Here is a 13,092-nt window from a genome sequence, read left to right on the forward strand (position 1 = left end):
ATGTTTGAGAAAAGTGAACGGGCGCACAGAGGCAAAGGGTGATACCGCCCACCGATGTGCGCTATATCTCCCCTCAACATTTCATTTGCAGTCCATCATGTCTGTGTGTCCACAGCCAAACGTGAATGCATCGTGGCACAGATGCCTTCAGAGCGCACAGGCATCAGCACAAAGAGCACGGCCTCCATCAACCCCCTGGTATGGGCCTTGAACTTTCCTGCCTGAGCCACCTCCCCGCCGACACAGCATACGGATGGCATCCTGAACTGCTGAGACACCCTCAGGGGAACTGGGATTACTCAGCGTAAGAGCCACTGCCCTCTGGGGAACCAAACCACTCCTGGCGCATACGCTTCCACACAATGGATTCACCCTCAAGGGGAAATGTGGTCCCTGAGATCTTCCACAAGGGAACGGCCCTTGGCCAAATGGGACGACCTCCAACAAAAGCAGCTTGTAGGGACCGGTGACAAAACGCACCAGAGGAACTCCTGGACTGAACAATGGAGATTCACCTGCAGCCAGACTTCCTGGCCTGCTGCCAAGACTGGCAACCTACCCTTGGCCCACACACAAAGCTAATGGCATCGGAACCATTCCGACGCCCAACGTGGCGGGGCAAACCCTTGCAGCAATTGTGTAACTTGCAGTGGTGTCTGGTACTTTCACCCTCTGGGCCCATCAGTGACGTGACGTTGGGGAAACCCTGAGGCCCAGGTCCTCTACAAGCAACTTGTTACCCACAGCCATGCAACGACAGAACCCAGACAACAGCCTAGACACTTGAACCGGTATGACTTGTCTAGCCTGTGGCCAGGCTCGCCGGTTACCACAGTCTCGACGCACCAGCGGGTGGCAGGAAAAATGACACCCACACCACACATCCTCTCCTGCCCTTAAACCTGCAGCCTTTCCTTGGCAGCCAACTCCCTTGTTTCTGCACGGTTGCACCCAATGACCTCCGGGTAGAGCTCCAATCCTCAGGGAACGCTATGTGGGCCGGGTATAGAAACGATGCCTGGCTGTCCTCAGGAACACCTTCACATCTTCAACACAGGGGGACCGTGGTCAGACAGGGACAAAACACCCCAAGGCCTCCAAATCGGCCCCCATGAGGAGACACCATACTGTGCCATGAAGGCAACCATTCGCTGGCACAAGAACCCGCCATGAAGCAAATCGACCAGGGAGAGGAAAGAGGCGGGACAGTCCACAAATGTGCTCCCGTATTCCCTCCCTACACGTGCCTCCAGATGCTCCTGAGGGAATCCCAAATGTGTTCCGGGAACCCCATGGCCACCGTCGATCTATCCACCCACCAGTAAACCTGTGGGCTTAGCCAGCCATCTCACGTGTCTCTTTCACTCGCCTTGCCTTACTCTCTCTCCACCGGGATCCCAACGTGTCACGGCAAGATGCCAGAGCCACCCCTCACCAAAGAAGCTTGCCGTGACCAAGTTTGACTAAGGCATTTTCCAGCCCCTTCACACAGCACACACAAGCAGGACACAACCCGAGGAGGAGCCATCAGATTGGCCAAACTCCCAGGAACAGTGGCCCATTTGATTTCTCCCCTCAGCAGGAGAAACCTAAACTGCATCTGGTCTCCCAAGCAGAACATGACAAAGAAGCCTGCCCTAGGCCTGGAATCCTGTTCTGACCCTGAGCCTACAGACTTCTGTTTCTTTGAGGCCACAAGGCAATGACCAGCAGGTGGGGGCAGCCTGTAGAACTCAAGTGCAGGTGGCAGGACGAGCAATGGCTCACGCTTCCTCTCCTACCTGCATGCTGAACCGTGGCAGGGGACAGCAGTCCTGGCTAGACCAAGGAACCCAGAGACGGCACGCTGTCCCAAGCCTTCCCACCTGGATTGGCATCCCAGGCTCCTTTCCCAATGGCTCTTCTCCCCAGGAGATGACCACAACCCTCAACTTGAACAACGTGGCTGTAGACACCCACGGCCGCAAATGCAACGTGAACCTCTCCCTACTTTCCTTTGGGGAGCCACGTGCTGGACCTCAGTTCCAACGAGGAGACGGTAGGGATTTCTCACTCATTTTGTTCAGATTTCCAAGGAATGCATTTGTGGGAGTCATCATCGATCCAAGCACATGCTCAAACGGTGGACATGCAAAGTTGCAGATTCCACCATGGGACGGCCAGCGAGCTGAATCATATCAGCGTACGGAAGTGGCCAGCAGAGCCGAGCCACGGGTCAGGAAATGCAGCCAGTTCTCAGGGCATCAAAGCTCGTGTTCCCCGAGAAAAGACCAGAAGGTGAGGGTGTAGCCCCGGTGCACACGTTCCCATCGCCAAACCTTTAGGTTTAGCAAAGAAGTGTCGCTTACCGCAACAAGGGTTAAAGCAGGATCCTCATGGAATGCACGCCAACACCCCTCTGAGACTCCTTCGGCTGGCCTCGCCTTGCCACACCGTCCTCACTTCAACGGGTATCAGGGATTATACGGATGGCCCCAGGCTGCTGCTGGCATTCCTTCCCTGGCATTCCACCTGGCTCTGGGTGAGAGAACACACGCATGCTTGAGGAGGGTGCACAGGCGCACCGAGGGAAAGGGCGATACCACCCAGCATTGTGTGTTCTATCTCTCCTCAACATTTCATTTACTGTCCATCTTGCCTGTGTGTCCGCAGGCAAACGTGAAAGCATCGTGGCACTGGCGCCTTCAGAGCGTGCGGCCATCAGGACAAAGAGTGCCACCGACCAACAACCCCCTGGTCTCGGGCCCTGAAATTCCTCTCCTGAGCAATCTGCCCTCCATCACAGCAAAAGGATGTCTTCCTGATCCCCTGAGACACCCTCAGGACAACTGTGCCCCCTCAGCCTAAGAGCAAGTGCCCTCTATGGGAACAAACACGCGTTTGGCCCTTATGATTAAACACAGTGGACACGCCCTCAAGGGGAGAGATCTTCCATAAGGGAAGGGCCCTTGGCTGAATAAGACGACCTCCATCAAAAGCGGCTCGTAGGGACCCGTGACAAAGGGCACCTGAAGAACCCCTGGACTGATCAAGGGAGACTCACCAGCAGGCATACTTCCCGGTCTCCTGCCAAGCCAGAGGAACTTCCCTAGGACCGCAACCAAAGCTAATGGCAAGGGAGCCATTCCAATGCCCAAAATGGCGGGCCAAACACTTGCAGCAACTGGGTAACTTATCGTAGCACCTTGCACATTCGCATTCTCCCCTTCAAGGACAAGACCTTGGAGAAACCATGAGACCCAGGTCCTCCAGAACCAACGTGTCACCCACAGCCGTGCAATGAGAGAACGCACCCAACATCCTGGACCCTTGAACCGGCATGGCTTCTCTGGCTTGAAGCCATGCATGCTGGAGATCACAGGCTCGCAGCACCAGAAGGTGGCAGGACAAAATGACCCCTGCAGCACACATTCACTCCAGCCCTTAAACCTGTAGCGTTGCCTTGGCAGCCGACTCCCTTCTTTCTGCATGGTTGGGCCCAAAGACCTCCGGGAAGAGCTCCAAACCTCAGGGAATGCTATGCCGACCTGGTATAGCAATGACGCTGGGCTGTCCTAAGGAACACCTTAACATCCTCAACATAGGGGCAATGAGGCCACACAGGGACAAAACATCCCAACGGCTCCAAATCGGTCCCAGTGAGAAGACACCATACTGTGCCGTGAAGGCACCATTCGCTGGAACAAGGACCCGCCGTGAAGCACATTGAGAAAGGAGAGGAAAAGGTTGGGATGGTCCACGAATGTGCACCTGTATTCCTTCCCTACACGGGGCTCCAAATGCTCCTGAAGATATCCCAAAAGAGTTCCGGGAACCCTATGTCCACCGACATATCCACCCATACCGATCTATCCACCCAACAGTAAGCCTGTGGGCTTAGCCAACACTCTCCCGTGTATTTCCCGCTCGCCTTGCCTTGCTCTCTCCACCAGGATCCAAACGAATCCACCCCTCACCTAAGTAGCTTGATATCCCCTGGATTTGCCTAAGGCATTTTCCAAACTCTCCACACACAACACACAAGCAGGACACAACCCAAGGAGGTGGGATCAGCGTCGCCCAAATCCCGGGGACAGTGGCCCATTTGATTTCCCCCGACCATCAGGGCAAACCTGAACTATATCCCACCTCCCAAGCTGAACCTGACATAGACGCCTGGCCTGGCCAGGACTCCTTCTCTGACGCTGAGTGCAGAGACTTCTGTTTCCTTGCGGGAACAAGGCAACGACCTGAGCTTGAGGGTGGCCTGTAGATCTCAATGGCAAGCCAGAGGAGTACCAGTGGCTCATGCTTCCTTTCGCACCCGCACGCTGACCGCGGCAGGGGATAGCAGTTCTGGCTAGACTCAGGTGCCCAGAGACGTCAAGTTGTCCTTAGCCTTCCCACGTAGATGGACATCCCAGGCTCCTTTCCACATGGCTCTTTCTGCACGAGAAGCCCGCCACCCTCCACTTGAACAATGTTGCTGCGCACGCCCACAGTAGCAAATGCAACATGGACCTCTCCCTAATTTTCCTTTGGGAGCCACGTGCTGGACCTCAGTTAGGATGAGAAGACGGTAGGTATTGCTCATTCATTTTGTTTAGATTTCCAAGGAATGCATTTATGGGAGTCCTCACTGATCCACGCTCCTGCTCAAAGGCTGGACGTGCAAAGTCGCGGACTGTCAGCAAGCTCAATCCTCTCAGCAGTAGGGAGCGGCCAGACTCGAGCCACGGGGCAGGAAGTGCACCCACGTCTCAGGGCATCGGAGCTCGGGTGCCCCAGGAAGAGCCCAGAATGTGACGGTGTAGTCTCGCGGCACAAGTCCCCGTGGCCAAACTTCTAGGTTTCTTCAAAGAAGTTCCGTTTACCCCCACAAGGTTCCTACCAGGAACCTTGTCGAGCCAGAGGCGATGCCCTTGGATCACACAGAAAGCTATTGGCATCGGAGATATTCCAATGCCCAAACTGGCAGGGCATACCCTTGCAGCAACTGGGTTACTTGCCCTGGCGCCTTGTATTTTCGCCCCCAGGCCCGTCAGTGACATGACCGCGGAGAAAGCTGAGACCCATTCATTTGTTCAGAGTTCCAAGCACTGCATTTATGGGAGTCATCATCAATCCACCTGCTCAAAGGCTGCACGTTCAAAGTCGCAGGCTCCAGCGCGGGGCAGCCACCGATCTCAATCATGTCAGCAGTCAGGAGTGGCCAGAGGCGACCCACGGGGCTGCAAATGGAGCTAAGGATCATGGCATCAGATCTGGGGTTCCCCTGCAAGAGCCAAGAAGGTGAGGGTGTAGTCTCAGTGCACAAGTCCCCGTGGCCAAACATCTAGGTTTCTGCAAAGAAGTTCCACTCACCACCACAAGGTTCCTACGAGGATCCTCAAGGACTTCACGCCAAAACCACGCTGAGACTCTTTTGCCTTGACTTGCCTCACCTTGCCGCACTCTCCTCACTTCGCCAGGTATCATGGACTACACAGAGGGCCCAATGTTGCTGCAGGTGTTTGTTCCCTGGCACTCCACCACATGCCTCAGGGTGACAGAACACAGGGATGTTTGAGAAAAGTGAACGGGCGCACAGAGGCAAAGGGTGATACCGCCCACCGATGTGCGCTATATCTCCCCTCAACATTTCATTTGCAGTCCATCATGTCTGTGTGTCCACAGCCAAACGTGAATGCATCGTGGCACAGATGCCTTCAGAGCGCACGGGCATCAGCACAAAGAGCACGGCCGTCCATCAACCCCCCGGTATGGGCCTTGAACTTTCCTGCCTGAGCCACCTCCCCGCCGACACAGCATAAGGATGTCATCCTGAACTGCTGAGACACCCTCAGGGGAACTGGGATTACTCAGCGTAAGAGCCACTGCCCTCTGGGGAACCAAACCACTCCTGGCGCATACGCTTCCACACAATGGATTCACCCTCAAGGGGAAATGTGGTCCCTGAGATCTTCCACAAGGGAACGGCCCTTGGCCAAATGGGACGACCTCCAACAAAAGCAGCTTGTAGGGACCGGTGACAAAACGCACCAGAGGAACTCCTGGACTGAACAATGGAGATTCACCTGCAGCCAGACTTCCTGGCCTGCTGCCAAGACTGGCAACCTACCCTTGGCCCACACACAAAGCTAATGGCATCGGAACCATTCCGACGCCCAACGTGGCGGGGCAAACCCTTGCAGCAATTGTGTAACTTGCAGTGGTGTCTGGTACTTTCACCCTCTGGGCCCATCAGTGACGTGACATTGGGGAAACCCTGAGGCCCAGGTCCTCTACAAGCAACTTGTTACCCACAGCCATGCAACGACAGAACCCAGACAACAGCCTAGACACTTGAACCGGTATGACTTGCCTAGCCTGTGGCCAGGCTCGCCGGTTACCACAGTCTCGACGCACCAGCGGGTGGCAGGAAAAATGACACCCACACCACACATCCTCTCCTGCCCTTAAACCTGCAGCCTTTCCTTGGCAGCCAACTCCCTTGTTTCTGCACGGTTGCACCCAATGACCTCCGGGTAGAGCTCCAATCCTCAGGGAACGCTATGTGGGCCGGGTATAGAAACGATGCCTGGCTGTCCTCAGGAACACCTTCACATCTTCAACACAGGGGGAACGTGGTCAGACAGGGACAAAACACCCCAAGGCCTCCAAATCGGCCCCCATGAGGAGACACCATACTGTGCCATGAAGGCAACCATTCGCTGGCACAAGAACCCGCCATGAAGCAAATCGACCAGGGAGAGGAAAGAGGCGGGACAGTCCACAAATGTGCTCCCGTATTCCCTCCCTACACGTGCCTCCAGATGCTCCTGAGGGAATCCCAAATGTGTTCCGGGAACCCCATGGCCACCGTCGATCTATCCACCCACCAGTAAACCTGTGGGCTTAGCCAGCCATCTCACGTGTCTCTTTCACTCGCCTTGCCTTACTCTCTCTCCACTGGGATCCCAACGTGTCACGGCAAGATGCCAGAGCCACCCCTCACCAAAGAAGCTTGCCGTGACCAAGTTTGACTAAGGCATTTTCCAGCCCCTTCACACAGCACACACAAGCAGGACACAACCCGAGGAGGAGCCATCAGATTGGCCAAACTCCCAGGAACAGTGGCCCATTTGATTTCTCCCCTCATCAGGAGAAACCTAAACTGCATCTGGTCTCCCAAGCAGAACATGACAAAGAAGCCTGCCCTAGGCCTGGAATCCTGTTCTGACCCTGAGCCTACAGACTTCTGTTTCTTTGAGGCCACAAGGCAATGACCAGCAGGTGGGGGCAGCCTGTAGAACTCAAGTGCAGGTGGCAGGACGAGCAATGGCTCACGCTTCCTCTCCTACCTGCATGCTGAACCATGGCAGGGGACAGCAGTCCTGGCTAGACCAAGGAACCCAGAGACGGCACGCTGTCCCAAGCCTTCCCACCTGGATTGGCATCCCAGGCTCCTTTCCCAATGGCTCTTCTCCCCAGGAGATGACCACAACCCTCAACTTGAACAACGTGGCTGTAGACACCCACGGCCGCAAATGCAACGTGAACCTCTCCCTACTTTCCTTTGGGGAGCCACGTGCTGGACCTCAGTTCCAACGAGGAGACGGTAGGGATTTCTCACTCATTTTGTTCAGATTTCCAAGGAATGCATTTGTGGGAGTCATCATCGATCCAAGCACATGCTCAAACGGTGGACATGCAAAGTTGCAGATTCCACCATGGGACGGCCAGCGAGCTGAATCATATCAGCGTACGGAAGTGGCCAGCAGAGCCGAGCCACGGGTCAGGAAATGCAGCCAGTTCTCAGGGCATCAAATCTCGTGTTCCCCGAGAAAAGACCAGAAGGTGAGGGTGTAGCCCCGGTGCACACGTTCCCATCACCAAACCTTTAGGTTTAGCAAAGAAGTGTCGCTTACCGCAACAAGGGTTAAAGCAGGATCCTCATGGAATGCACGCCAACACCCCTCTGAGACTCCTTCGGCTGGCCTCGCCTTGCCACACCGTCCTCACTTCAACGGGTATCAGGGATTATACGGATGGCCCCAGGCTGCTGCTGGCATTCCTTCCCTGGCATTCCACCTGGCTCGGGGTGAGAGAACACACGCATGCTTGAGGAGGGTGCACAGGCGCACCGAGGGAAAGGGCGATACCACCCAGCATTGTGTGTTCTATCTCTCCTCAACATTTCATTTACTGTCCATCTTGCCTGTGTGTCCGCAGGCAAACGTGAAAGCATCGTGGCACTGGCGCCTTCAGAGCGTGCGGCCATCAGGACAAAGAGTGCCACCGACCAACAACCCCCTGGTCTCGGGCCCTGAAATTCCTCTCCTGAGCAATCTGCCCTCCATCACAGCAAAAGGATGTCTTCCTGATCCCCTGAGACACCCTCAGGACAACTGTGCCCCCTCAGCCTAAGAGCAAGTGCCCTCTATGGGAACAAACACGCGTTTGGCCCTTATGATTAAACACAGTGGACACGCCCTCAAGGGGAGAGATCTTCCATAAGGGAAGGGCCCTTGGCTGAATAAGACGACCTCCATCAAAAGCGGCTCGTAGGGACCCGTGACAAAGGGCACCTGAAGAACCCCTGGACTGATCAAGGGAGACTCACCAGCAGGCATACTTCCTGGTCTCCTGCCAAGCCAGAGGAACTTCCCTAGGACCGCAACCAAAGCTAATGGCAAGGGAGCCATTCCAATGCCCAAAATGGCGGGCCAAACACTTGCAGCAACTGGGTAACTTATCGTAGCACCTTGCACATTCGCATTCTCCCCTTCAAGGACAAGACCTTGGAGAAACCATGAGACCCAGGTCCTCCAGAACCAACGTGTCACCCACAGCCGTGCAATGAGAGAACGCACCCAACATCCTGGACCCTTGAACCGGCATGGCTTCTCTGGCTTGAAGCCATGCATGCTGGAGATCACAGGCTCGCAGCACCAGAAGGTGGCAGGACAAAATGACCCCTGCAGCACACATTCACTCCAGCCCTTAAACCTGTAGCGTTGCCTTGGCGGCCGACTCCCTTCTTTCTGCATGGTTGGGCTCAAAGAACTCCGGGAAGAGCTCCAAACCTCAGGGAATGCTATGCCGACCTGGTATAGCAATGACGCTGGGCTGTCCTAAGGAACACCTTAACATCCTCAACATAGGGGCAATGAGGCCACACAGGGACAAAACATCCCAACGGCTCCAAATCGGTCCCAGTGAGAAAACACCATACTGTGCCGTGAAGGCACCATTCGCTGGAACAAGGACCCGCCGTGAAGCACATTGAGAAAGGAGAGGAAAAGGTTGGGATGGTCCACGAATGTGCACCTGTATTCCTTCCCTACACGGGGCTCCAAGTGCTCCTGAAGATATCCCAAAAGAGTTCCGGGAACCCTATGTCCACCGACATATCCACCCATACCGATCTATCCACCCAACAGTAAGCCTGTGGGCTTAGCCAACACTCTCCCGTGTATTTCCCACTCGCCTTGCCTTGCTCTCTCCACCAGGATCCAAACGAATCCACCCCTCACCTAAGTAGCTTGATATCCCCTGGATTTGCCTAAGGCACTTTCCAAACTCTCCACACACAACACACAAGCAGGACACAACCCAAGGAGGCGCCATCAGCGTCGCCCAAATCCCGGGGACAGTGGCCCATTTGATTTCCCCCGACCATCAGGGCAAACCTGAACTATATCCCACCTCCCAAGCTGAACCTGACATAGACGCCTGGCCTGGCCAGGACTCCTTCTCTGACCCTGAGTGCAGAGACTTCTGTTTCCTTGCGGGAACAAGGCAACGACCTGAGCTTGAGGGTGGCCTGTAGATCTCAATGGCAAGCCAGAGGAGTACCAGTGGCTCACGCTTCCTTTCGCACCCGCACGCTGACCGCGGCAGGGGATAGCAGTTCTGGCTAGACTCAGGTGCCCAGAGACGTCAAGTTGTCCTTAGCCTTCCCACGTAGATGGACATCCCAGGCTCCTTTCCACATGGCTCTTTCTGCACGAGAAGCCCGCCACCCTCCACTTGAACAATGTTGCTGCGCACGCCCACAGTAGCAAATGCAACATGGACCTCTCCCTAATTTTCCTTTGGGAGCCACGTGCTGGACCTCAGTTAGGATGAGAAGACGGTAGGTATTGCTCATTCATTTTGTTTAGATTTCCAAGGAATGCATTTATGGGAGTCCTCACTGATCCACGCTCCTGCTCAAAGGCTGGACGTGCAAAGTCGCGGACTGTCAGCAAGCTCAATCCTCTCAGCAGTAGGGAGCGGCCAGACTCGAGCCACGGGGCAGGAAGTGCACCCACGTCTCAGGGCATCGGAGCTCGGGTGCCCCAGGAAGAGCCCAGAATGTGACGGTGTAGTCTCGCGGCACAAGTCCCCGTGGCCAAACTTCTAGGTTTCTTCAAAGAAGTTCCGTTTACCCCCACAAGGTTCCTACCAGGAACCTTGTCGAGCCAGAGGCGATGCCCTTGGATCACACAGAAAGCTATTGGCATCGGAGATATTCCAATGCCCAAACTGGCAGGGCATACCCTTGCAGCAACTGGGTTACTTGCCCTGGCGCCTTGTATTTTCGCCCCCAGGCCCGTCAGTGACATGACCGCGGAGAAAGCTGAGACCCATTCATTTGTTCAGAGTTCCAAGCACTGCATTTATGGGAGTCATCATCAATCCACCTGCTCAAAGGCTGCACGTTCAAAGTCGCAGGCTCCAGCGCGGGGCAGCCACCGATCTCAATCATGTCAGCAGTCAGGAGTGGCCAGAGGCGACCCACGGGGCTGCAAATGGAGCTAAGGATCATGGCATCAGATCTGGGGTTCCCCTGCAAGAGCCAAGAAGGTGAGGGTGTAGTCTCAGTGCACAAGTCCCCGTGGCCAAACATCTAGGTTTCTGCAAAGAAGTTCCACTCACCACCACAAGGTTCCTACGAGGATCCTCAAGGACTTCACGCCAAAACCACGCTGAGACTCTTTTGCCTTGACTTGCCTCACCTTGCCGCACTCTCCTCACTTCGCCAGGTATCATGGACTACACAGAGGGCCCAATGCTGCTGCAGGTGTTTGTTCCCTGGCACTCCACCACATGCCTCAGGGTGACAGAACACAGGGATGTTTGAGAAAAGTGAACGGGCGCACAGAGGCAAAGGGTGATACCGCCCACCGATGTGCGCTATATCTCCCCTCAACATTTCATTTGCAGTCCATCATGTCTGTGTGTCCACAGCCAAACGTGAATGCATCGTGGCACAGATGCCTTCAGAGCGCACGGGCATCAGCACAAAGAGCACGGCCGTCCATCAACCCCCCGGTATGGGCCTTGAACTTTCCTGCCTGAGCCACCTCCCCGCCGACACAGCATAAGGATGTCATCCTGAACTGCTGAGACACCCTCAGGGGAACTGGGATTACTCAGCGTAAGAGCCACTGCCCTCTGGGGAACCAAACCACTCCTGGCGCATACGCTTCCACACAATGGATTCACCCTCAAGGGGAAATGTGGTCCCTGAGATCTTCCACAAGGGAACGGCCCTTGGCCAAATGGGACGACCTCCAACAAAAGCAGCTTGTAGGGACCGGTGACAAAACGCACCAGAGGAACTCCTGGACTGAACAATGGAGATTCACCTGCAGCCAGACTTCCTGGCCTGCTGCCAAGACTGGCAACCTACCCTTGGCCCACACACAAAGCTAATGGCATCGGAACCATTCCGACGCCCAACGTGGCGGGGCAAACCCTTGCAGCAATTGTGTAACTTGCAGTGGTGTCTGGTACTTTCACCCTCTGGGCCCATCAGTGACGTGACATTGGGGAAACCCTGAGGCCCAGGTCCTCTACAAGCAACTTGTTACCCACAGCCATGCAACGACAGAACCCAGACAACAGCCTAGACACTTGAACCGGTATGACTTGCCTAGCCTGTGGCCAGGCTCGCCGGTTACCACAGTCTCGACGCACCAGCGGGTGGCAGGAAAAATGACACCCACACCACACATCCTCTCCTGCCCTTAAACCTGCAGCCTTTCCTTGGCAGCCAACTCCCTTGTTTCTGCACGGTTGCACCCAATGACCTCCGGGTAGAGCTCCAATCCTCAGGGAACGCTATGTGGGCCGGGTATAGAAACGATGCCTGGCTGTCCTCAGGAACACCTTCACATCTTCAACACAGGGGGAACGTGGTCAGACAGGGACAAAACACCCCAAGGCCTCCAAATCGGCCCCCATGAGGAGACACCATACTGTGCCATGAAGGCAACCATTCGCTGGCACAAGAACCCGCCATGAAGCAAATCGACCAGGGAGAGGAAAGAGGCGGGACAGTCCACAAATGTGCTCCCGTATTCCCTCCCTACACGTGCCTCCAGATGCTCCTGAGGGAATCCCAAATGTGTTCCGGGAACCCCATGGCCACCGTCGATCTATCCACCCACCAGTAAACCTGTGGGCTTAGCCAGCCATCTCACGTGTCTCTTTCACTCGCCTTGCCTTACTCTCTCTCCACCGGGATCCCAACGTGTCACGGCAAGATGCCAGAGCCACCCCTCACCAAAGCAGCTTGCCGTGACCAAGTTTGACTAAGGCATTTTCCAGCCCCTTCACACAGCACACACAAGCAGGACACAACCCGAGGAGGAGCCATCAGATTGGCCAAACTCCCAGGAACAGTGGCCCATTTGATTTCTCCCCTCATCAGGAGAAACCTAAACTGCATCTGGTCTCCCAAGCAGAACATGACAAAGAAGCCTGCCCTAGGCCTGGAATCCTGTTCTGACCCTGAGCCTACAGACTTCTGTTTCTTTGAGGCCACAAGGCAATGACCAGCAGGTGGGGGCAGCCTGTAGAACTCAAGTGCAGGTGGCAGGACGAGCAATGGCTCACGCTTCCTCTCCTACCTGCATGCTGAACCGTGGCAGGGGACAGCAGTCCTGGCTAGACCAAGGAACCCAGAGACGGCATGCTGTCCCAAGCCTTCCCACCTGGATTGGCATCCCAGGCTCCTTTCCCAATGGCTCTTCTCCCCAGGAGATGACCACAACCCTCAACTTGAACAACGTGGCTGTAGACACCCACGGCCGCAAATGCAACGTGAACCTCTCCCTACTTTCCTTTTGGGAGCGACGT

General features: G+C 55.4%; 6 non-coding genes across 6 annotated transcripts; all 6 read right to left on the reverse strand.

Moving 5' to 3' along the window:
* Positions 1-2,013: 2,013 nt before the first annotated feature.
* On the reverse strand, positions 2,014-2,105 carry LOC132361502 (small nucleolar RNA SNORD116). Its single transcript, XR_009501787.1, has one exon. It is a non-coding gene; the product is annotated as a small nucleolar RNA SNORD116 (small nucleolar RNA).
* A 2,428-nt stretch (positions 2,106-4,533) lies between these two features.
* On the reverse strand, positions 4,534-4,625 carry LOC132361920 (small nucleolar RNA SNORD116). The gene has a single exon (XR_009502183.1). It is a non-coding gene; the product is annotated as a small nucleolar RNA SNORD116 (small nucleolar RNA).
* Positions 4,626-5,014: 389 nt separating this feature from the next.
* LOC132361203 (small nucleolar RNA SNORD116) lies at positions 5,015-5,106 on the reverse strand. The gene has a single exon (XR_009501510.1). It is a non-coding gene; the product is annotated as a small nucleolar RNA SNORD116 (small nucleolar RNA).
* Positions 5,107-7,554: 2,448 nt separating this feature from the next.
* Positions 7,555-7,646, reverse strand: LOC132361503 (small nucleolar RNA SNORD116). The gene has a single exon (XR_009501788.1). It is a non-coding gene; the product is annotated as a small nucleolar RNA SNORD116 (small nucleolar RNA).
* Positions 7,647-10,074: 2,428 nt separating this feature from the next.
* LOC132361921 (small nucleolar RNA SNORD116) lies at positions 10,075-10,166 on the reverse strand. Its single transcript, XR_009502184.1, has one exon. It is a non-coding gene; the product is annotated as a small nucleolar RNA SNORD116 (small nucleolar RNA).
* Positions 10,167-10,555: 389 nt separating this feature from the next.
* On the reverse strand, positions 10,556-10,647 carry LOC132361204 (small nucleolar RNA SNORD116). The gene has a single exon (XR_009501511.1). It is a non-coding gene; the product is annotated as a small nucleolar RNA SNORD116 (small nucleolar RNA).
* Positions 10,648-13,092: the final 2,445 nt, after the last annotated feature.

This window comes from Balaenoptera ricei, chromosome 2, assembly GCF_028023285.1.
Source record: "Balaenoptera ricei isolate mBalRic1 chromosome 2, mBalRic1.hap2, whole genome shotgun sequence".
Lineage (NCBI taxonomy): Eukaryota > Metazoa > Chordata > Mammalia > Artiodactyla > Balaenopteridae > Balaenoptera > Balaenoptera ricei.